The 26,758-nt window shown below is 41.3% G+C and overlaps 1 protein-coding gene across 1 annotated transcript in view; it reads left to right on the top strand.

Annotated features, from left to right (window-relative positions):
• The window catches only part of LOC111863308 (flocculation protein FLO11-like), a 208,396-nt gene that overhangs the window by 109,734 nt on the left and 71,904 nt on the right, over positions 1–26,758 (top strand). The window lies entirely within an intron of this gene.

Here is a 26,758-nt window from a genome sequence, read left to right as displayed (position 1 = left end):
TTAAAGTCTAACTTAACAAATAAACATAGTGCGGCAATGAAGCCTCGAGTTCTATAAAAGGTGATTCATTGTTTAAATAGCTGAGCGACTATTAGCGTTTCAAATTTGATTCTGCTCCATGGACTTCGTTAGTTAGAAGAGTTTATTCGGAAAGTAAACAACAGAAACCTTTTGGGAAATCAACTGTAGATCTGATGATAATAATAAAAAAGTTTTTCAAACTGATGAGTATCTGAACATGTGAAAAAATCCATACCGGTAACATTGCTTTAACGTAAAAACAGTTTGTACCACAATGTAACTGGTCTGCTGAGCCACTATCAGTTTCTCAAGAGGGACTAACACTCTAGTTAGTCAGTTACTTGGTTATCTGTTTTTTTTTTAATGGCTCTTCCAGCCAATTCAGGGCTCTGTCCTCTTATTCAGTTCCGTAATCATTTTTCGCAGCGGTAGGACTCCTTAGACGAGTGATCAGACCGTCGCAAGGCCGGTACCTAAACACAGGACAACACAAACACAGAATAAATGCATACACAGACATCCATACCTGAAGTGGGATTCGAACTCTCGATCCCAGTCTCCTAGCGCTTTAGACCGCGCGGCTGCTGTGATCGGCAATTGGTTAGTTAACGCATTTAAATACATTATCGTCGTTAGTCTTACTGTTTGGCAAGGCTTCTTAATAATTGTCACCATTTATACAAAAATACAGCGGACTTTCAGTGCTCGGGTTCCTTGGGACAGCTTCAGCGCCAGCGTTAGACGAAATTGGTATTTACATTATGTAATCGTACTGGGAGACATAACCAAATCCGCGGTATATCGAGGCTCCACTGTAATATTATTTTCACCTTTTCTTCAAACCACTATATTACAAGCCGGAAGGTCGCAGTTTCGAGTCCTAATGAGGTGGATTTCTTTACAATTTACCTGATCCTTCCAGTCGCACTATTGCCATGGGATCGACTCAGCCCTAACAGAAATGAGTACCAGGAATCTTCTTGGGGTGTAAAGGTCTGCCGTCGCGTAAGGCTGACAAACTTACCCGCCATCTTTTAGCAGATTGTCTAGAGAAAATGTGGGAGCCTCGACTTCTCACAAACCTATGGGACTTCACGTCCCGTTAAAAGGATAGCTTTACCTTACCTTTCCTTCAAAGGCATTGCTCTTGTTTGTTAAACTATTCTGAAAGGGATCTAAACAATGCTGGAGTACAGAGTAGAAGGAAACACTTTTATTCATTTGGTGATGAACATTCGCGGCGGAACATCACTGCACTTCCCTTCCTTCATCAAATGTTTTTCATGCTCTTGTTTAAACAATGTAAATGATTTTCTGCACCTCAGAAGCACCCCCATTCATGTGCAGGATTAATTATCGGGCGTGATTGTTGCATCGCATCGCCACCATGTTGAATAATGGGATGTGGGACTCTTGTTTGGAAATGGAGAGCTGTTAATTTCAGTTAATTACTTTACCAAAACAACGCTTTGTTCTGACGTCACGAGATTGATTAAACACGCTCTGTAACCCTTCCCATCATACACCTCGCTGCTTCCGGATTAAATGGCCTAGTCATCGCCATTTTGTCGCGCTCCAAGGAGAGCACAACTAACTGGATAACGTCTATTGTGCACCTGCGTTCAACACATCTATTGGGCGGAAAATAGTCGCTCACATGTAGAATTATCATACAGAATAAGTGGAAGTACCTAAGTACTGGGGATGAAAATGAAATGATAGGGTTTTCTTTTGTTATATAGAGAATGGCACGAATTTCAGTTAACCTAAAATATTGTCTCGTATAAACGGGAATGTTCAGATTTAAACATACTAGTCGATTTATAGAACAGTATCACAGTGTTACGAGTTATGCACTGAACACGGACGACCTCATTTTGAAAAATATTCGTAAATATGGTATTATTTTTTATTATTCTTAGTTGGGTTGGACTCAGTCCCTTGTACTGCGGCTGCTTCTGGCCTATTGTACCAGCCCAAGATGGTAGATGAGGGTGACTGTGGAGCAATTGGTGGAATGAAGATTAGCAGAGGAAACCGAAGTACTCGGAGAAAACCTGCCCCAACACCACCTTGTCCACCAAAAGTCCCACATGACCAGACTTGGACACGAACCCTAGCTGTCGCGGTGGGAAGCCTGAGACTAGCCGTGTAAATACAATAAGTATGGTTAACAGAGGCACTTTCCCCTGGGATAAAGCCGTGATCTGGCCACTCACCTCCATCTAGTGCCTAGCTCAACAATACTTCCACCCCCCATATGCCTTAGTATCATGGTGTTTAAGTAATTAATCACAAGGACAATTTGCCCTTTTTGACGGCTGCGAAAGATAATACTGGGACCCAGGCCGCATCAGTATCATAAGAAATGTTATTTGTTTCCATATCACAAGATTATAGCATTTTCTCCTCTGAAATGTTAAAATTTACTTTTCGGCCAAATAATAATAAAAATCCTACAATGAACAAAGGCGTAAGTATATATTTAATCTTAAAGTTTCACACATAAACATATGGTGACATAACGGCTGAACGTTGGGCCGGACCTGAGGGTCTCACATCGGTGACCTTGAAGAATACATTCCTCTGTGATGTAACTCCGTGCAGCTCGGAGAAAGCCCGACTTTCGACGGAACATTTCGCCTCCGTGTTCAGGGTCGAAGTGTAAGCAGAAGCAGTCATCAAGTTTAGCGGTATATTACTCCGACACGTCTTAATTTCTCCGACCTACATGGTGTTACAACTTATAAGGCAGCATTCTTTATAATTAATTAATTTATAAAACACACTGACTATAGAGTCCAAGGAGTAAGATAAATATTTGTTAACTTTACTGCTTTATTTTCACCGCATACCAAACAAAACAGCAAGAAAGTCGCCTATAATAAGAGAATTCTTACATATGTACTATAAGTATCATCATTGTTGTTATTGAAATTATTATTATTATTTTTGTCATAATGAGGCCCATACAGAGAGGGCTACCATAGTCATTTGCACAGGTCCATAGCTACTGGAGGCCCTAAGTGCATTATTACGTGTATTTGGCACGGGTCCATAGCTACAGGAGGCCATAAGTACATTATTATTTGGCAAGGGCCCATAGCTACAGGAGGCCCTAAGTGCATTATTACGTGTATTTGGCACGGGTCCATAGCTACAGGAGGCCATAAGTACATTATTATTTGGCAAGGGCCCATAGCTACAGGAGGCCCTAAGTGCATTATTATTTAATTTTAATAGTGTCAATAAGCAAACAAGAATATGGGAATTCAGTTTAATTGAATTACTATTCTCGTCCACATATCTATATTCCTTTAATATTAAATCCAAATTTTTATAAGTATTTATTAACTACATTCATGTATTTATACGGCTTTCGGAGTGGGGTGGGCCCCACATTTATGACTGGAACGGGCTGCATCTCACCTTTTCCAGGCCCTGATTATTATTATTATTATTATTAGTATTAGTATCAGTATTTTTTATTTCTAAACTCCTTGGATCAAGTCTTTCTTGAGAAGATGACAGTCGCTCAAGAAATTCCCAGTCTATTGAAAACCCTACGCTCCATCACTGTCATCGAAAGGGCCTATTGCTGTACTCCGTCCTGAGCCAGGTCGATGTCCTGGCATCCTACGTTTTTTAACCCGTTTTAATCAGTCTGTAGTCTCGATGCTGACAGCATCGTTAAATAACCAGTTTAAGAAATGAATTTCGCCTCTCCTCATTTATGCTTAATATGTCTATGTTATTATGCGTCATGTTGAAGAACATGATGGCACATTCGGCTCAGACGTGAAGGAGGCTGACACCAGACAGAGGGTAAGATAAAGGTACAGCTGTCCCTTGCGCCACGAAGACACATGGGGAGTGCAACTATAACTCCACCTTTCTTGACCTCGACACTAGATGGAGGTGATGGTCAGCTTCACGCCTAGAATACTCCCAGTAACCACGTGATAAGAGGTTGGGTGGGCCCCAGAGTCGGTCGGGACTCTGTGGAGCAGACAAGAAACTTCCACTGTCGGGACTGGAACCCGGACTGTCCAATCCGTAGTCCGTCGCTATCCCGACTCCCGCCAAAGGCAGGGAGAGATCTTTTCTGCAAGGTGGGCCTACCTCTCGCAACATCACATCTGCTTATTGAAGTTGTATCTCTTTCTTTAACCTGAATATTTCCACCGAAAGTCTACCGGCGTGAAAATAAAGTAAAAGTAAGCTGCCCCTTGTGTCTGCAGACCTGATACCATGACACTGTATCTATAGATCTCTTTCGCTCTCAAGTCTGTGGTCTATTGTTGGTTAGCCCTGAGATACCACAGGAATCTTCCTCTGTATAAATTGAATAAAGAGCTCCGGCCATGAAGGAAATAGAGTGTTTTATATCCATAATGCACTGTAGCCGACAAGCCGAAAGTTTAATTTCACAGCTCATAGCCTTGTCCACGCAAGCAGGAAGAGGAGCATTTCAATTCCACCAAACAGCGACGGAAAAATAGAACATGACATAACAAGAAGAACACACATACAAGACCTATACATGGGTTGACAGGTAGATAGGGCAAAGTGATTTCTTTTAAAGTCTGTGTTTTTCTTTACATCCTTTCAATTCGCACGCACGACGGGATGTTAAGAGACGCGTTGATTGAAAGTAAAGTCTGAGGACCCCAAACAAAACTCCTTTATGTGTCATATTGTCCGTAGAGCGTGCAATGAGGAATTAATTCGGGTGACAGAACCCGAACTTCTGTCGTTAGGTGCTTCTCTGTATAGTGGCATCAATCAGTCTGTCTTCGTATATTAATGCTGGCAAGAATAATTACAGTGATTACAGATACAAGTATACTATATGTGTGTGTTTGTTCGTGTGAATATTTTTGTTTCAAAATAAAAGTAATATTTTGAATATCTTATTTAATAATGATTACAGCAATATCCTTTCTTTCCAATCTGTATATAAATTTGTTCGGGAAATTCTTAGGAAAACGTCCTCTTAGAAGACCCAGAAGGAGAGAATAAGGTAATATTATGAAAAATATTGTAATTTCAGTTAATGGACTTGCTAATCTGCTTATATGAGGTCTCCGTCTGTTCACTCTTTGTTGATAATGGGAAATAAAAAATTATTCATTTCTAAGGAATAATGCCGTTTTGAATAAATTGATTCACGATACCTTGGATTGTAATGTAGTGCAACTGACCATATATTTTATTCACCTATAAAAATTTATACTTACATTTTCAAATTTTTCACAATTACTATAAACTGTATAGGATTTTTGGTTTTCTCATATTTTGCATTAAATGTTAAAGGGTGCTGAGTAAAATGCCTGGACCGTAGAGGGATGAAGTGACAGGAGATTGGAGGAAACTGTGTAATGAGGAGCTCCATTGTTTGTGCCCTTCAGTAAATATAATCAGAATTATCAAGTTATGGAGGATTAGCTGGGCAGGACATGCAGCGCGCATGAATCAGAAGAATAATGCATGTAGGATTTTTTGGGGGAAGGGATATGAAAGGAGACAACTAGGACTACTAGAATATGGTGCTATGCAGTAGGTAAGGGTAGAAACCATTGGAGGACTCTTGTGAGCACGGTAATGAACCTTCGGGTGCCATAAATTGACGGGAAATACTTAAGTAGCTGAGCGAGTGGTGGCTTCCAAATAGTTAGGTTCAAGTAGTCAGTTAGTTAGTTAGTCAGCATTTTATATTACCACCTTACTTAGTATTCAAATGGGCCGCACCATAGCTCAAGCCGTTAGTCGCTGGCTTCCCATCGCCGTGGCCCGGGCTGGATTCCGAGTCTGGTCAAGTGGGATTTGTGGTGGACAAAGTGGCGCTGGGGAAGGTTTTCTCCGAGTACTTCGGTTTACCCTGCCAGTCTTCATTCCACCAACTGCTCCACAATCACCCTCACCTATCATCTGGTGCTGGTACAGTAGGCCAGAAGTGGCTTCAGTACAAGGGACTTAGTCCCACCCCACTAGCATTAAAGAAAAATAGTATTGAGATAGTGCGTCTGGAAGTGTCACTTGGAGAGAGATGCAGGTCGGAGGTGCGTGTATGCTTCGAAAGACGACAGGGGTTCTTTGGGTTTCACATTCGTGGTCACTTGAAAGAAGAAGACAGATGATCTTTCTACGAGATACTCTAGTAACAAACATTCCTTTATACATTTGGAAAAAGAACTACATTTGCGGGCATAAGCATCGTTGCAGAACAATACAATATTCAGAAAAGCCACTACAACACAATAACATGCAAATATAAATATTGAAAAGATCCACGCTCTGGCACGAATGCAGAGCAACAGAATCCTAATGGATGCGTTTTTATAAATTCTTACGTAACTTTCAGTTGTTTCCACTAACAAATGATTTCAAAAATTAACATGGAGGACAGACGTGTGAAACAGAAACAGTAAACAAATTTAGCAGAACTCAAATATAACTAATGACGGCCGAAATATATCGCAGTCAGGTAAATGTATGTGTCAGGAAATATGTGCAGTATATAAGATTGTAATATATATATGAAAGGGACCGCCTCTGTGGTCTAGTGTTCAGAGTTCCTGGCTTCAAATCCAGTGGTCCTGGTTCGATTCCCTGTGCTATCAGATTTTCTGAGAAGTAGTGAGTCTGGAATGGGGTCCACTTAGATTCGTGAGGATAATTTAGGAGCTATTTCAAGGAAATATCAGTTCCGGTCTAGAAAACCAAAATTAACTGCCGTGGAGATTCGTTGCGCTGACCACGTGACACCCTCTATCCGCTAAACTTTCCACTAACTTTGCCGAGAAGCGGCGGTCTCTCGATCGGTATAGGTCGCTTGCGGACTAAAACCATGGAATTTTTTTTTTTGCAATATATATGAAAGAAGCTGTATTTATGAAGTCATCTGTTGTTTGGAATGGCCAATAAGAAGCTATGCAGATCCTTGAACTTCAAATATTGTTCTGGTCCTGAGTTTTAAGAGTTTAGACTAGATCTTGATAGAAGAGCACAAAGCAGCTCGACGCTCGCTGTCGGCTGCTCATTTTAATCACTGAGAGTTAAAGACACTCTGCTCCAGAAACTATCCGACAATGACTTAAATTTATATAGATCCTTGAAATATTAATAACGATCGTTAGACACCGCAAATGTATTGATCGTTGATCAATGTCTGATCGTTTAAATTGCGTGATAATGTGGCTGATGAAGAAAGAAGTGGATTCCCCAGAGAATCCACGTGTAATTAATTACATCCCCTCCATTACTGCTCCAAGTAATTCAATAAACGTGGCCCAGATAATGATCTGCGGGGCTTTGCCGGCAGAAAGTGCGCTAGCAGCAGAAACTGCACAAAAACTCCTCTCTGCCTGGCGTTAGCCAGAGACTGCGACCCGTTAGATGTGTAACGGGCATTCATTTTGCCTTCATATTCTTCTCTTCTTCAGAGGACAGGCCGATTCATTCAGATCAGAAACATGCATTAACTTGTTCCGTTATTTTGATGGTAGTGCAGAATTTATGTCTAGTGCAGACATTTTTTCTCTCTTTCGTTCTTTCTTGTTTCTTCTGCTTCCTACGTGGATTACACTAAGCCTGTTCAAGTCTTGCATTTCCTTGCATCTTTCCCTGGGACGGCCAATGACTCTGTATCCCTTGGCTGGTATTTCATTGTTTGTTTTGATATTTTTTCGTCCGGCATTCCTTCTATGTGTAATTTCCAGCTCTCTTTATAGCTCATTACTAATTGCATTACTGACTCTACGACTCATTCCATTCCATGTCCTTCCGCTAGAATTTTAGTGTCTTGGGTTGGGGTAAGAATGAGTTCACTTGGTACGCCGGCCACTAACTGGCCCATTGTACCAGACCCGGATGATAGATGATGAATGCGGAGCATTTTGTGGAACAAGAATTATTAGGAGAAACCGAAGTGCTCGGAGGAAACCTGCCACAATGACATGTTGTCCACCACAAATCCCACATCACCTGGCCTGGGCTCGAACCCAGACCACTGCGGTGAGAAGCCTACAGCTAACCGCCTGAGCTATGGCTAAGCCGTCCTTCCACTAAGTATAACATACTCGTATCTCTTTTTAAGTCCCTTACCCCCCTGAAAGGTTAAGTGAACGTATCCATGTAAAAGGCCGTGGAGGTCCAGAGGGTTGTGAGATGTCGAGGCTCCCACGTTTTATGCGCCAGCTGCCCTTTACCCCCAGGAAGATTCCAGGTACTCAGATCTGCTAGCCCTTCAGTATAATTCCTGAGGCAATCCGCATTTTTGTTGTGAGATTTGAGGTTTCCACGGAGGTGAATATGAGGAATGCTGTCTTCTGCGATGTGGCGCCGTGTAGATATTGTGTAAGCCGATGTTTCGGAGGAACGTATCGTCTCCATCTTCGGGGTATAAAATCCGCAATGGAGGAACCAGCGTGAGCAGGTGGCTGCAGATTTCTGCAGCTGTTTCATGTTAAATGTGTTCCATAGACAGAAATGTCTGGCAAATGTTGCTGTAAAAGCCTACGTTATCTTCAGACTGACTAATTAAGTAAGTGAGAACTGATCCACTCTTATTCATAAAGTGACGCAGTTGAGGAGAATTCATCATTAAAAGCTATGATCGAGTAATATATGTAGTTATATTTTTTTTTCTGTGGCGCTACAGCCCCAATTTGGGCCTAGTCCTACCTCCATGAAACTCTCCGTTTCACTTCGGTTTACTAGATCTTACACATGCGGTAGGACTCCTTGGGCGAGTGATCAGCTCGTCGCAAGGCCTCTACCTGTAGACAAACAGAAAAACGCACACAAACATCCATGCCCTGAGTGGGATTCGAACCCACGATCCCGGCTTCCGAGAGAGTGAAGACAGTGCATGCCTTAGACCGCTCGGCTACCGTGACCGGCAGTGTATAATTATATACCTCTGCACAAAGTGAACTGATCTCACGGAACAGAGTTTTCTCTTGAGCAGCAAGAGAGACAAGGTATTCTCAACCGTCTCTATAACTCATGGGTTTATTATCGTTCTCACAACAGCCCACCACTTGTCACTGACCTGAGCCAAATGAATCCAATTCACATCATCCAATAATATTACTTTAAGATATATTTTAATATTATCATCTCATCTATGCTTGTGAGTCTCAAATTGTATCTGCCCATTCGGTCGTCCCTAGGATGGACTCAAGAAACTACTAGTAGTGATACAGTAGTACAGTGATATGATACTGACGAAACAAATTATGAAGTTCCTATCTGACATTGAAACCCAGTGAACTTATTACTTTACTGAATTAGCACTCACAGGCATATAGAAATTTTACAAAGGTTTTCGTGTTTCCCTTTCAAACTGCGTTACTGCCAATATTTGTTTGTGCAGGGGCATAGACTCGATCTCTAGAAAAAATCTCATGTTCTGTAAGATCGGTCAATGTTTGGAGTGATCGGTAATGCAGCATTCCTCTTGAATCTTACGATTAGCCTCAGTAAGAATCCTGGCCCCGAACCACAAAGGCAGCAGACGCCGGACAAAAGACAGACGAGCTAATAATGAAACCACCGCTATTTGGGGCCTTGCATGGGAAGTCGGGGGTTGTAAATCATTGATGTTCTTTATCGCGTCAAACAGACGTGTCAGAGGGAGTGAAAACATCTCCGAGATGCGGTTATGTTCACATTGGACACGCCTGTTAGGTCTGCGGTGATTGTTACAAGCAAGATTGACATTTGTATCAGGCTACTTGCACCGATAACTACCGCTGGATCAACGAACTCTGCAGCACGTGAACACGAAACGGGGCCTTTCCGTCTCTAGTCTTTTGGTCCACAACCAACTGAAGTATTTACATCAATTTTAGTATTTGCATCTACACTGAAAGTGGCCGAAGTTTGACACAGCTCGTATAGCTCCAATAAAAAGGTAAAGTCGTCCTTGTGATTAAATAATGAAGCTCTACGCCATGAAGACGTATGGGGAAGTCGGTGTATAGATCCATATTTTCTTGATCTCGGCACTAATTGGAGGTAAGTGGTCAGCTTCACCGTGGAAAGAACCCCCGTTACCCATTGGATAGGAGGCTGCGTGAACCCCAGAGTCGGTATGGACGACATGGAGAAGAGAAAATTCTTGAACCTTCCGAGAATCGAACTCCAACCCCTCGGCCTCCCAGCCCCCAGCTATACCGACTGCGCTATCCCGGCCTCGACAAAATTATATGTACAAATCTTAAAATGATTCTTAGCACAAGAAGTTGTCTTGTTCTTTAACAATTAATATAAGTTGTAACAGTAGAGATGACTACAGACTCTACAGGACAGAGGTTCTTCTTATTGCTACCAAGTTCCTACCGTGTCTGTCCGTCAATCAGCACCGCATTTATTCGGTGTAATTAATTTAGCGTGAAATTTAACGCTGCCCGTTGAAATGAACACACTTCATTTTCTTCATTATTGTGACGTTGACCCACTTATGGATTTTCCTGTCATGCCTATTAGCAAATCAATTCTTAACGACGCGCTTCAACCGTAGAGTTAAATGACACGGCAAAATGCTCGTGTATGGTTAGTAAGTAAGATATTGAGAGGAGACAGTTGTGGTCTACTTCAGGATTCTCATACTAATATTCGCATGGAACGAATGAGAAAAGTCAGAAAAATCTATCACAATAATCGGTAACCGACTGTGTATAAGATCATGAAACTGAAGTGGAACTTAGCGTTTCACGGATGCCTTATGCTCCAAGTGGGAGGATAGGAATAGAAGGAGAAGGAAATGGAGAAGCAGAGGGATGAGAAGGAGGAGAATGAGAGTGCGGAGGAGAAGGAGTGGGAGGAGGAGACGAGGGGGAGACGAGGAGGAGGAGGCGGGGAGGAGGAGAGGGAGGAGGAGGAGGAGAAGAAGAAACATTCTGATCAGTTCCCTGTATGTACACTGTGCATCTGCTTTCGCTCAATTTTTGGCCTGCACTTTCATCAACAAAACTTTGTCCATCTACTAGAGCAGTTGTTATCAAACTGTGGGGCGCGACCCCCAGGGGGGGGGGAAGGGCTTGAAAGGGGGACGCAGCATACTTTCCTACAGATAAAAATTAAAACTGCCCTAAATCAATTAGAAAAGTAACAAAAAATAAAAATACATATAGAAAAACTTTTGATGAGTACAGGCTTTAATCAGCATGAATTTTAAAATAACTAATAATTAGTCGCTTTACCGGCAATTATAAAAGGCGTATGCCAGAGACAGCGTTGATAGTTCGGCAGCAGCCTCATCCTCTGAAATCCTCTGAAGTCTAGTTTTTTTTAAATGCTGTGTGAGGAAATGGGTGCCGAACACACTGCTCTGTTGTTTTTTAGTGATGCTCGATGGCTTTCAAGAGGCAAGGTATTAAAGAGAATGTTTAAGCTGAGGCATGAGGTGTTCTTTTTTTTAAATGGGGAAAATCACTCACTGCCAGACAGTTTCAGCAACAAGGATCTTTTATTGAAAATCGCTTACATCACAGATATATTTGAGAAACTAAATATCCTCAACACTTCACTTCGAGGGAATGAGGCAACTGTACTTTCTTGGAATGACAAAGTAAAGGCTTCATGAGAAAATTAGAGCTCTCGAGAAAGAGTGTGGAAAGTGACACGCTAGACATGTTCCCTACTCTGGTGTCAATTGTACAAGACACTGATAATCCAGTGTTTCCAATGGACATAAAAAGCTGCCTACTTGATCATCTCGTAATGCTGAAAGTTCATTTCGAAAAATGCTTTTGCAATGATTTTGATAAATTTAATTGTATTAAAAATCCATTCGGAAACGCTCCTGGCCCATCATTTGTGAAGGTAAATGAGCAAGAACAACTCATCAGTCTCACTAGCGATACCTCATTAAAAAGTAAATTTAAGGAATTGTCTTTGTTGGAGTTCTGGCTACATATTGGCAAGGAATTCCCAACTTTGAGCCAAAAAGCACTGAAGATCCTGATTCCTTTTGCAACAACTTACTTATGCGAGACAGGCTTTTCTGCTTTGACAACTATAAAGTCAAAGTATCGTTCAAGGCTAAATATTGCTAAAGAAGTTAGAGTGGCCATTTCTGATATTACACCACGTTTTGATAAACTTTGTTCTCAAAAACAGGCCCATCCATCACACTGAACTTTGACATTTAAATGTTTGATTTTCTTTGCAGAAAAAAAGAAATACTTGTTAGTTAAATATCGTTTCATTCCAATATATATTTTGGTTAATTGCAAGTGTTAAAACTAATTTATATTGTAGACCTAATATTGTGATACTCTAATTCTGAGTAAAAAACTGCTAAATAGTATGTAGAAAAACACAAAATAAACTGAATAAAACGTCAAACATACCATGACTTCTATTTTGATAAAAAAAAAACAGGCTGGGGGGCCTGAGAGTATTTTCTCTTGTCAGGGGTGGCTCAGAGGTAAAAAGTTTGAGAACGACTGTACTAGAGGGTACTGTCAGGCTTAAGTCTCACATCCTCACAGGAATGAGATGTACGTGAAAAATCAGCATTACACTTTGCTTTATTGCATGGGAAGCATTTCTATGGAAAGATACGTAATCGTAACAAGGTCAGACGTGACGATAAAAAAACGTTATTGATATTATATTGTGACATGTAGATCCATTGCTAGGGAACGGGTAACAGACCCGTTTCCATAGAGATGGATTCTTGGAAACCAACTCGTTACGGAAGACTTTTCCTGGGATACGAAAATAAAAAATGTTTCCACGGAGATAGATTCTTGGAAACCAACACGTCTCTGTGGGATCAACAGGCGTTTCCGTGGATAGGAGTGATCAACAAACATTTCCTTGGATACTGATGTGGTATATAAGAGACCTTCAAAGCAGAATGAAGTCAGTAGTAGTTCACAACAGAATAGACAGAGACCAGAATGGAGCCACTCCTAGGCAGTTATTCTGATTACGAGAGATTATACAATAACACGTTAATAATTCCAATCATCCTATCCACATCCTGTCATTATTAGTCACGCCCAAAAAAAGTGACAATATTTCAGGATAGCATATGTTTGTTTTGCTCGATAATTATACAAATGCAATACAGCGCCTTCCGGATTTACGATAAACACAGACAAACGATATTAATATACTGATACCTGAAATCAACTTCTGTTATCATACCCCAGGCGTGCAATATTTGATATCCGATATTAGAAATCCTCAGCGCTCCTAGCTTCCGTTCTTGTGCGTATTTTCAGCCAGTGTTCAGTTGCATGATGTTACACGTCCGAGCTCAAGCACATTGTCGTCATCAGCATACATTAGATTCAGCATCTGAGGTCTTAATTTGTCAGTTGTTTTGAGTTTTAAATTTTTACTATACAATTAGTGCCACTAATTTGTTCTTAAATTATTAATTTAAGAACACATAAAAGGGGCTGCATCTGTTTTCTAGTGGTCACAGTTCCTGGCTACAGATCCAGAGGTTCCGGGTTCGATTCCCGGCGCTACCAGATTTTGTGAGAAGTATTGGGTCTGAAACGGGGTCCATTCAGCCTCTTGAGGAGCTACTTCAATGGAAATGTAGCGGCTCCGGTCGAGAAAACCGAGATTAATGCCATGGGAATCCGTTACGCTGACAACGCGACACTCTAGCAGCAAAAGTTGGCACTAACTTTGCCGATAAGCGGCGGTGCTCAGTCGGTATAATTCGCTTGCGGACTGAAATCCACAGAGTTGTTTTAAGCCAAATGAGGCTTGGAACATATCCTTTTCATGGTCTTGGAAAGTATCTATATTTATAAAATGCATAATTATTAAAAATTAATATTCGATTTATGATATTTCGAGACTTGCCCTGCAACGCGATTTTCAGACATTAACTGTAGTCCTGATTCAGGAAAATCCTGTGCCGAGAAGGACATGGGGGAGATAATACGAGTATAAGCTATCTCTTCATTAGAAAAGTTATGGTAATGGGAAATGGGCTGAACTCTCATAAATCGTGCTTCATTCCTATCGACATTAAAGGTATTGCCACTATAATGGTGAGGATGTCTCAGTCGGTATAAGGACGGACTGCTGGCCGGAAGGCCAGAGATTTTCTCTTCTCCTCAGAATCCAGAATGGTTGGGCAGCCCAAACAGTAACTTATACAGTGGGTACCATGAGAGCTTCTTCGGCGATAAGACGACCAGGGCTTGAATCTGACCACTCATCTCAGTCTAGTGCCAAGGTCAACAATGGAGTTATAACTCCACTCCCACATACGTCTTTATGGCGTGGTCCATAATTAATTAAGCAGAGGAACATCTTTACCTTTACCATATGTTAGTTCAGTTTCTTCAAGGAAATATGGTATGTGTATAAACCTATAATGAGCCTTACAGTGTTACGGACCACTGCTTGCGACGTTTCACTACGCAGACGCAGAAAGCAATGATGTCCTTTATCTCTTCTCTACGTGATGTTAAGGAACAGTCAGAGGCACTGGTTATCAACTGGAAGTACAACAGATGGCCTCTTTAATCCGAATCTATTACACAGCTGCCCCCCCCTACATCTGAACGTCTCTATTATAAGGGGAAGAGGATTTTGTTTCTGTCAGTATAAGGTAATCCCTTCTTCCACCCTTTTACAAACCAGAATCAGTTCTCGAGAGCGAGCAGTAAAAGCGACTCAAATCCACGCCACCCAGCATCTGCAGCCTCTCGGACAATGAACCCACAAACCTTCACAAACAATTTTAATTGTTATAACACGGTTGGGCCGCCTCTGTGGCCTAGTGGTCAGAGTTCCTGCCTACAGATCCAGAGTTCCCGGGTTCGATTCCCAGCGCCACCAGATTTTTTTATGAGAAGTAGTGGGTCTAGAACGGGGTCCATTCAGCTTCATGAGGTTAATTGAGGAGCTATTTCAAGGGAATAGCGGCTCCGGTCTAGAAAACCGAGATTAACGGTCGTGGGGGTCCATTGCGCTGCCCACGTGACACTCTCTATCCGCAAAAGTTGACACTAACTTCGCCGACAAGCGGGCGTAGCTCGGTCGGTGATGGCTGATTCTGCAAAAGGAAATGCACTGACATGGTCACTGCACGCTGGTGAGTATGGTCACGTTTGGGGTACTCCTCTCCTGATTTCATACGCTCACATCAACGTCTTTGCATTGAACCGGAAATATTTTTGCAAAGCTCTTTAAGGAAATCTTCTCCCCGCTAATAACTTCAAAATAAGATTTTCTCGAGAATAGTTTTGGTTTCCATAACATGAAAGTGTCCCACGCGATAGAATTATGTTGTACGCTGGATTTTCAAACAGTGGGTATGTACAGTATTTCTTGGACACAAATCGCTTTACTGAAAATGCTGTATGAAATGCAGGTTGTCTTGGTGCAAACTCTGTTTGTCAGGCGTATCCTTACTGAATGCAGTGCTATGAATATTTCAGACCTTACAGGCATGAATAATGGCATGTATTATTGTTATTATTATTATTATTATTATTATTATTATTATGTCAAATTTATTTTCGCAAATACTGTTTAATGCTCAGAAGGCAGGGTGGTTTCGTCACCCTGTCACATTACATTCTCTAATTAAAGCTATTAGTACATGTTTCGGTCAAAATTGTGAGCTTCGTCAGGTCCCTTCTTGATATTACCCGTAAATTTGTATTCCCTGTAGGAGCTCCGGTAATGAAGAGTACTATCGTCTGGGATATAACGTCGTGTAATCCGTTGAAAGTCAATCGACGTTTCGGATGAACATATCGCGTCCAATTTTAGGGTCCAAGACTAAGCCAAGCAATATATAACTTCAAAGCAGGGGCAAGTATAGCTCTGCTCTCCACCTGCTTTCACGCTGCTTCCTTGTTCTGGTTTTCGACCCTCAAGATCGAGGAGATATTTCCTTCCGAAACGTCTGTTGACTTTCAAAGAACTACATGACGTTAAATTCGAGCTGTTAGTACTCTTCAACTTGTAAACTATTAGCAATCGCTTCGCATCATCTCTTGTTGTATGAATATATTATTTACAGATTACAGATTATAGTTGACGGATGAGTTCCAAGTTTTTGTCATTTGGAGGTACTGACATCCTTGGGTAACTGTGTTGCAGCTTATCTTATGTTTATCATGTGTAGTATTCGTGGCTGATGGATGAAGAGGTAGAATTCGCTCCTGATGGCTTTAGAGAGGAACAAATGCTTAATAGCTAGATAGACCATATCTGCAGTTTCGAAGATCCTTAACTTCATCACTGGAGACGTCACTCTGTTGCCGATACTGGGAAGTTTATGTCTCGTGACCAGTCAATAATTTTCCAAATCCTCGTGTTATGGCAAACACAAAACAAATGCAGTCTCATAAGCTATCTGATAGAGAACACTGGATTCACGCTGCTGTGTGATCCAACAGGAGCCAACTCACAAGTATTGCCAGTCGCTGTACGTCAGACCGTCTTGTATGATAGGATCAAATGGAGAGGATACTTTTGCGTGGCCTTCGGCACTATTCTGCGTTGAGTGATTCAAAGGAGTCCTACCGCATGATGTATAAATGTGAATCAGAGTATATAAAGGCACTGTTAGTCAACTGATGCACCTAGGCACACCGGTGCGCTCTGATGCTTTTATTTTATATTATTCATGCTTATCGCTGCCGTTGTCATGCAACTGACACAAACAATTCGTTGTGTAAGTTTGCTTGCGATCGGATTCCAAGGTGTTGCAGCGGGAACGCTGGTCGTTGCCTAGGAAATCAACTCAGATCTCCTCAACCATTCCGGCTTTCTGGCGACGCGCCACAATAAAGGTAAAAAGATAAATATATCCCTGTAACGGGCCGCGGAGGATCATAGGTTTGTGAGACGTCGAGGCTCCCTAATTTTCTAAACAATCGGTTCACAGATGGTGGTGAGGTTGTCAGCCTTATGCACTGGCCGCCCTTTACCCCCAGGAAGATTTCTGGTACTCATTTCTGTTAGAGGCTGAGTCGACCCAGGGCCATAATGCGGCTGGTAGGATTTGGGAAATTGAAAATTCCACCTCATCGGGATTCGATCCCGCAACTAAATAAATAATTAATCGAATTATTATTAGTAGTACTAATAGTGTTAGTAGTATCACCAGCATTATCAGTAGTAATAGTATGCTGTCATCTCTACCATCATCATTAACCAACAGGCAGCTTTAATTTTGCTTCAAAACAGAGCATATTATGCTTCTCCGGAAGAACATTTCACATTCATCAATCTGTTGGCAGTTAATTAGGCTGGCAACAATCCAGCAATTTGATGAGTGCCAGATAGTCAGGAAATGATTCTAAATTACTTTTCATCTAGATGCTTTAGAAATATGAATATAAATGGGCGGATGTCTCACAATATTACACTGTCGCGTGTGTCACATACAACAAAGCTGTGAAGCCTCTTTCCGGATTACAAGTTGCTGTATAAAACTAATTCTTCCGCTATGAAACACAATCTGGCCTTGGAAACTGCAATATGCAATGCAATCATAGTACATTGTTCTGAACCTTATTGCCAGATGCCGCATGCCCTAAGCAGAACAGGATTTATTCTCCTTAATCTAACGTCTATTTTCTTGGAAACTACAAAATCATATAACAATTACAAATACATAAAATGAAATTATAAACATGAAGATTTCCATTAAGCCCTAAGAATTTTATATGCGAAGAAGAGGGAACAATATTTACTGGAATATCTGTAAAGGATGCCATCAGAAACAGCTACCAAGAAAATTCGATATTATCAACCGATAGGAAGATGCGATACAGAAAGACCAAGACGAAGACGGTGTGATATTTGAGGATGAAACGGGCTAAAAAGCTTAACCCTTGGACCTAAAGAGTATGATGAAGAAGGAATATGAAACTTTAGAGTGTTATGACCCACATGAAATATCCAAATAAATTCTTCTTATGTTTAATTAATGAAGCAATATGCCCTGAACACACATTGGGGAGTGGAGATATAGCTCCACCATTCCTGACCTCGGAACTAGATGGAGGTGAGTGGTCAGCTTCGAGACCCAGCCACTTTAACTTCGGGGCCCAGCCACTTTAACTTCGGGGAAAATAACCCCGGTACCTTTTGGATTTGAAGCTGGGTGGACTCCAGAACCGGTCTGGATGCTGTGAAGATAAGGAAATATTCCTTATGCCGGGAATTGAACCCCGGCAGTTCAGCTGGTAGCTTGTCGCTATACCGACTGAGTTAACCCGGCTCTTCTATCGACTTATATTACCAAGTATTATTTCATTACTCTGGATGAAGTGGCTTTATCACCTCTTCCAACTCATACATTTGTGAGTCTTCATGTCACAACTACAGCTCGGACCTTATAACTGTATTCATAAAATTATGGTACCCTGTTGTAGTTTTCTCAGATTACCTAATGATTCTCTTCAAATTTAGATGTTACGCATAACTCAAAATGGAATTGAATAGGAACTATACGAAATAAACTGTACATTTTGTAGAAACTTGGACATTAATTTAGATTTTTATATTCATTCGACGTATTTACTCCTTGCCATAAAGGATTATGACTTATGTTAGCCTATTGCAGCTTCATATCCTTAAGCACAATATCCGGTCGGCCTCATAACTTCCATTCCTACTAATGGTCTATAATTCCTAGGAAATGTATGGGCCAAATCATGTGACATCCTTGCGACATTGTCAGCCTATTATTTTCTAAAATAAATTGCTTTAGCTTTTAAACTCCCTTCTTCTTTATGTAAAACCTGTTTCATACCATCAACTTTCTTCAGTACCCATGCACCATTATTAATAGTGTGAAAATATTTCTTTGTTTCACGCCTAATCCCCAAGCGCAGTCTGCCAATAACACACAAGAGCAATACCTTTATTCCCAGTGGAGGTATTAGAAGTCTTCTTATGTAAGAGAACTTAACTTGCTGCTCATTTTAGAGATAACATCACCACAGCACTTTTTGTGGGTTATTTAATGACACTTTCAATAACCGGACTACACAGCGTCAGTCTACAGCTGTTATTTGTTCATTATATTAGAAGTTTAAATCTAAGAAGCATTTCCATCTCTCTATTATTCCATGTTGCCTACGTAAGATATTCATCATAGGCCTATTACGTCATCTTCCACAAATGAAATCCTTTTGGATTCCGCAAGCGCACTCTGTCACCATGGATATGCTTGTTCCACGAGATCATATTATCTTATCTACACAGGCCTTCGAAATCTCATGTCTATCTACGGCTCTGCAGCCCTTTGTTGGACTTTGGCCGCTTTTTCAGTTTCTTAATCCTTTACACAGTAGATAAGACTCCTTGGATGGGGGCTCAGCCCGTTGCAAGTCCCCTAACTACACAGAATTACACAAACACAGAATAAATGCACACGAACAACTATGTCTCGAGTGGGATTCAAACCCACAATCCCAGCGTTTGAGCGAGCGAAGACAGTTCATGCCTTAGACCACGCCGCCACTGTGATCGGCTCGAAATCTCATGTAGCTGTTTAAATTTGTATACAGGGAAGGTTCATATATGTCGTTCGCACGCCTAAGTAGTTTTCACGTACTTGAGCAAGTAGTAATTCCGTGTTCGAAGCCGTGACATCTAAAAAATGGAGAATATATACTTAATTCACTTTTTAGAAAAGAACAGAGACAGAGACAGGCACAGGGAGAGAGAGAGGTGGGGGTATGAGACAAAGACAGGAAAGAAAGTTGATGAAGAAAAAAATACGAAAGAAAGTATCCCCGTTGAATTACAACGGGTTTTCAAAAGTAAATTTAGAGCTCTCTCAGTGCCTGAGCACCGGGTAATGAAAAAATATGGGGCAGTGGATGTATGGCTAAGTTAATTCTTGAGCTCGGAGGTGATTGGCTAGTTTCACGTTCACACATCTTTAATACAGGGAGGAGACACCGGAACCCGCTGGACATGAGACCGGAAGAGATTTCGAGCGTGCCTGCAAGCCGTTGGAGAGAGGGACTTTAGTGTTCCTTCGCGAATAGAACCGTGGAAGTCCATTATGGAAAGTCACTATATTCACTGAGCTATCCCAAACAATAGGCATGAGGCCTGGGCAACTAAATTGGTTCATTAGATGCATTAATTTGGGGGGCACGCGGTAGCGTAGTTGGTTGCGGCACTATGCTACTAGTCGGAAGGTCGCGGGTTCAAGTTTCGATGAGGTGGATTTTTTCAAATTACCTAATCCCTCCAGCCGCACTATGGCCCAGGAACCGACTCAGCCTCTAATAGAAAGAAGTATCAGGAATCTTCCGGGGGGAGGGGGGTTGTAACGGGCGGATGGCACGTAAGGCTGACAAACTTACCGCCATCTGTGAGCCGATTGTCTTGACAAAATGTGGGAGCCTCAACATCTCATAATCATATGGGCCTTCACGGCCTGTTACAGGGATAGCTCTATCTTTCTTTTATCTTATGTATTAATTTCCAAATATACTGGTACATATGTAGCCTACATTCCTTCCCTGAATGTAAAATAAGTAGGCTTATGTATCACGCTGTTCTGTGTGTCTCCGCCCCCTTCCAACATTTGGACCTCCAAATCATGTAAGTCATTACCAAGAGTTTGGGCACAGATTTTATTCCAAGCAAATGTCGCACTTCTAACTTCCCGCAGTCACTAAAAACAACTTGACGGACTCGCAAACTTCTCATGTCAGAACGAAGCTAATGCCACCTAGTTTTGGGTTCTGAAATTGAGGGATCGTGGAAAATATTTTTGTAAAATGCAGAATAACAGGGCAACTGCCGAGCGAAAATTTACTTCAGCTTTGGGTTTGCTGGAAATATCTATTGAAATCACTGAAGCTACGGATAGGCGAACATGGTACGGTGAAGAACTTAAGGCTATTCCTGTAACAGGCCGTGGAGGCCCATAGGGTTGTGAGACGTCGAGGCTCCCACATTTTCTACACAATTGGCTCACAGATGGAGGTGAGGTTATCAGTCCCACGCGCCTGCCGCCCTTTACCCCCAGAAAGATTCCTGGTACTCATTTCTTTTAGAGGCTGAGTCTAATTCAGGGCCATAGTGAGGATGGATAGATTAGGTCAACTGGTAAATGCTATGACTTCAGAGGGATTCTAATTCGCGACCTTCCAGCTTATAGCATAATGCCTCAACCGACTGCGCTACCACATGCCCTTCTACGGATCGGTACGGAGAAGAAATTACATATGCCTGTTAGCCTACATACTCGTAAATGTGAGTACCATGCAAGGGTACTCAGCAGAGAAACGCCTTGTTTGTATGCTTGAGGTATGCATGATCAGCGTGTGTGAACATAATTTATGCTTAGCCATCAACTCGAACAGTCCCATCCGTGCACCGAATTAAAATTGATGCCCATCCAGGCAACATAAATATTCATTTCAATGAGAATCATACTAGTTTCATATAGCAGTTTCTTAAAGATACTATTCTATCTGCCTTGACGAGTAACCTGGCTTGAGACCCTAGATCTATTCAATATAAAACAGTGGGATACACTCGGATTAAAACACTAGACGGTAAAGCCTCGCATTATACGAACTTCTTTTCACTCAAGTTTGAAGGCAACAGATGCCTACAACAGGCTATCATGATAGTAGTTCCCTCTTGTCGTCCGTAATCCCAAGCCTGTTCTCATATTGCTGAGTCACTTGGTCACTTTAATCCTATAAGCTAATTTAGCGCAACATGAGAAGATTCTGTTTTTATTTGAAGAACAAATTAAGTTTTAACAAAAGCATCAGTTTACAGTTTATATTCGTCATATCACGAGGTTCCATTAAGCCTTTCAGTTTGGCCTCCTGACAAGCAAATATGAAAATTGTTCTTGACGGCTAAAGGATGTTTGGGAACTGAGTGCTGAAGAGAATACTTGGCCCCAAAAGAGAGAAAGTTACAGGATTATGGAACAAGTGACAATGTGAGGCTTTGCAATTTCAGCTCTTCACGAGACATTGCTTGGATTATGTTGGATTTAGGTTCTCACAGGAGTTACATGGAGAATTCTGACGTACAGCTCCATGCAGTCCGATGTAAGTCTACTTAATTACGTGGCAGTAGATCCCTGAAGAAAGAAATCTAATATTGCGAAGAGCAGATCAAAGAAAGGGAAGTGGGTCAAATGAAAAATAGGCCTATATACAATATTTTAGTCTTAAAAATGGAGAAAGTGGGAGGATAATATTAAAATGAATCTAAAATCGAATACGTGTGGACTGGCTTCTACTGTTTGAGACCAGGGTGAAGTGGCGGGCCCATGGGGACAAAGTAAAGATTTTCGGGATTTTATGAAAGGAAGGAACTTCATTTGCCAGACGAACCGCACTGTGTTCAGTATTAGTTGTTAAAATGTTACATGAAGTGCTATAATGGAATTTACATGCATCTTTAAGAAGGTTAAACAAGCTTTCCAAAATAAAAATGAAACTTTAGTAAAATTCAAGGAGCAGAAACAAGTTTTTGACTTCCTGTGGATATTGACTAAATGTAATAAATAGTTAAACTTTATACAAAATACGTAACTGCTAACGTTTGTTTAAAAATAAAATAAGTGTTTCAAAGACTCTGTTAATCGTCTTTAATAGGTAAATAGGTCTAATGGATTTAAAAATCTAATTTCTATACATACCAAAATAATAAGTTGTCATAGGAAGAGTACTTCATGCGATGCTGCCGTGTATTTACATGTATCAGTTTCAGCCTAATATGTGAGATGAAGTGCATCATGGGTTAATAACAACTGGTCTTTACAAATCATATTCATTACGGACCACTCAGCCTGCTAATTCTTTTTCTCTCTTGCTTGGCTTAGTCTTACACCCTGATGATGGAGAAGCTACGTTCCTCCGAAACTTCGGCGAACTTCTACTCGACTACCGCGCATCATATCCCAGTGAGAACCTCAAATACATCCATACATTAATTACAATGACAGTTCAGAGAAGTGACGGCCATTCTGCGCAGACGCTTCAACCGGCAAGACCATCCCCTGCTGCTATAGTATACGAATGACAATCCTAATAAATCGGAGCTCACCCCATCCCCTGAAAGCAAACCCTTGTTCTCACCAACCCTCTCTCTGAACCACGCTACCCAATTTCATACGTCAACGCAAGTGCGACAGTGTTACTCGCTCTCGCCTTATTTTCCACACGATTGAGCCAGAATAAACACTGGAACCGTTGCCTCTCTGTCTCCCGAGCCGAGTCCTAAGTACAGCCAGTACACTCCGCGCCACACAGCTCAGCGGTTTCGCGTACGTACATGCAAGGATCACGGGAACGCAGAACTGTTGGACAAAATAATGTCACACTGAAGAAAGCAGTCTTCTGGGATTTGGCACCGTGTATATGTGATGTTAACCGACGTTTCGGAAGACCGTGAGAACCGACCGGTTNGCACCGTGTATATGTGGTGTTAACCGACGTTTCTGCCGGTTCTCACGGTCCCTTCGCTTGCAGATTTCTTATATATTTTTGCTTCTACCCTGAAAATGTAGGCGATACGTTCCTCCGAAACGTCGGTTAACANCATAGGGCTACAGGAGATGTAACTCTTCACACTGTTCTTAACTTCGGTGACGCAATAGGTGGACTAGAATGTCTGTATTTATATTCCGCCAGCTTTATCCATAAATCTTCTACTAAGTAATTCTGAACTTCCGAAACAGGCACAGGATATCTTCTGGCTTAACGCCGTGTAGTCCGTTGAAAGTCAACCGACGTTTCGGAGGAACATATAGCCTCCGTCTTCAGGGTCAAAGAATAAACCAAGTAAAATCAGTGTGAAATCAGGTGGCAAACAGAAAATCCTATAGACAGAGGGTAATTCCAGCTTCAAGCTCCATCCCCTTAGTGCATATATTTTCAAAATAATTCTTGTTTCGAAACTAGAAATTTTCCAAAGCTGTATCTCTCGACAGTTCAGGCCAACACTACCCGCTCTTTATAATAGCCGGACAACACTATTCTGAGCCTGCTGACTCCAATTTACACCAAAAACTTGTTGATTTCCTCTTTACGTATTACTCGTATTTCGTGCTTCCCATTTGTTCATCTCTCTTACATCCAAATATTCTCCTAACTGCTTACTTCCTGCACCCAATGTCTTCATCAGACTATTTATTATAAAATATATAAGACTACAGACTACTTCAAAAATTTTTGTCACATCTAGAAACAGACGCTGTTAATTTATGGCAAAACTACTGGAGAAGGTGACAAAAAATATTAAACTTTCTTCGATATTTTGTGGTTATTTAACAACGATACTATACAGAGTCAATATTTAGTTGATTAATGAATGTGGGGCAGTTGCTGGAACGAGAACTGACAAGGGAAATCGAAGTACTCGAGTGAAACACGACCCTGTCCTATTTCATCCTCCACAAATCCCACATGACGCGACCTGGAATTGAACCCGGCCCTCCGCAATGGGATACTTGTGATTAACCGCGTGATGTGTGGCACAGTCGAAGTTTCATCGAAATCTATAATTTTCCAATTTTATTTTACATTTTACTCATAGTAATATTTAACCTTATTTTCGAATATACAGAAGTGAAACAGAAAACTTTGGGTGCCGAGAAGGTTAACTAAGGGGATCCACCACCTCTGCCTTGTATTCTTGAGGCAGGGGTAACGGATTTGCACCCCTATCCTATCCCTTGGCCATTCCAGGATGATACCGAGATAGAGCCTTCAAATAGGCAACGGCTAGTTACTACACAGTTCCATAGAGTTTACCGAAGCTATTCATCCTCACATTATCCAAATCAAATGGCATCAACATTCACAGAGCGTCATGAAATAACTTGCAATCAGTCCGTAAATTCTGCGTGACTTGCGAACTGTACAGGATACAGAAAACGTAATCGCTTTTGAAACAAACTGAAAGTGCTAAGGCANGTTATCAAGGAATGAGACAGCTCACATACTGTGAAGTACTGTTGCTTTGTGAGAACAATTAATCAAAAGATGCATGAGGAGGATGAAATGACCAGGACTGACCCTACAGAATATCAAATAGTCACAACACACCACACACTACCATGTTTTCTGTGATGAATTAAACACTTCTGCAAAAATAGTCCTGTTAGTGAGATGGTGACTGAGATTTGGAACTTGGGGTAGTACTCTTGATAGAGAATCTGTTGTCTGCATTCCCTAGACCAGAAATTCTGAAGCTCTTTAATGTTATTTGTGCTTAATGCAGAGGCTTGCAGAGACATTTTATTTCCTTAAGAATTTTATAACTTTCTTCGTGCACAGAGGTTCTGATGGACTTCCATTTATTTATACAGCTTTGTCGCATTATGGAAAGAAGCCTGCTTCATAAATTACAATAGAAAAAAACTTAACAGATTCATGACCTGTCGTTCTAACGGATAATAGGATGACAATACAAAAGTTGCTAATAAATGCTTCGAAAAACTGCAAAGTCTGGATGATTTGAAGTGAAAGCAACACATCAATGTACAAAACTGAACATTCAAGAATTAATTCGGAGTAGATAAAATTCAAGAATTCCTGCTATTCATTTCAGAGTATGTCACTTTCTAACTACACGTGTGTATGTGTCATGTGGGATCTGAGGTCTTACAGTGGTGGCTATGAAGACATAGTGCCCTGTAATCTAATATCAACGGAAGCTTAGGAAAAATATCGCTTCCATTTTTGTTGCCTGTTTCAGCCTAGTTTCTTTCTTGGCTTATTCTTCAACCCAAATGTGGAGACGATAAGCTTCTCCGAAATGTCTGTTGACTTTCAACGGACTACACGGCGTTATATCCCAGAAGATATAAGATTTTATTTACGGGACTGCTTTTCATATTGATGCTTAATTTAGTTTCTCAGACCAAAGAAACAGCATACATTGAGGGTGCCTGAGGAGGGGGTGTCAAGTAGAACGTTTATATTCAAAAGGGAGGAAGTGACTGGAGATAAAGGTAAGGCAATGTTGTATCTCTGCGTAACGAATTAAGCACTACGCCATGAAGGCGTATGAGGGAGTGGATGTATAGATCCATATTTCGTTGGCTTCGGCACTAGCTGGAGGTGGGTGGTTAACTCCACGTCCCTACCGCTTTATCCCCGGGGACAGAACTCCAGGTACCCATTGAATAGGAGGTTGGGTGGACCCCAGTGTCAGTGTGGATGATTTGGAGAAGAGAAAATTCTTGACCCTACCGGCACTCGAAATCCAGCCCGTAGCCAGTTGTTATACCGACTACGCTATCCCGGCTGGAGAAATGAGAAAAATCACATAACGAGGGACCCCGTTTGTTCTTAACAAGATACTGTTACAGTGATGAAGTGAAGGAAGATGAGATGGACGAGTCATGAAACAGCGATAAGTGAAAAGAGAAATACATGAAGAATATTATTTGATCATTGTGAAGCGAAAAGCCTTCTTGGGAGACCTAGAAGTAGACGAGATGTCAATATTAAATGAATTTTTAAAAAATCGAATGCGAATATGTAATATAGATTTATTTGATAGAGGGTGGGGCTCAACTGCTCTTGTGAACATCACAATGATCCTTCGGATTCTATAGACTAGGAGTTCGACAGAGTTAGCTAAGTAAAAAAAAAAATGAAGGTATCCCTGTAACAGACCGTGGAGGCCCATAGGGTTGTGAGATGTTGAGGTTCCCACATTTTCTGGACAATCGGCTCACAGATGGCGGCAATGATGTCAGCCCTAAACGCCGGCCGCC

Source organism: Cryptotermes secundus, unplaced genomic scaffold (assembly GCF_002891405.2).
Source record: "Cryptotermes secundus unplaced genomic scaffold, Csec_1.0 scaffold105, whole genome shotgun sequence".
Classification (NCBI taxonomy): domain Eukaryota; kingdom Metazoa; phylum Arthropoda; class Insecta; order Blattodea; family Kalotermitidae; genus Cryptotermes; species Cryptotermes secundus.
The sequence above is the reverse complement of the archived record's forward strand: the minus strand, read 5'-3'. Positions and strand labels throughout refer to the sequence as shown.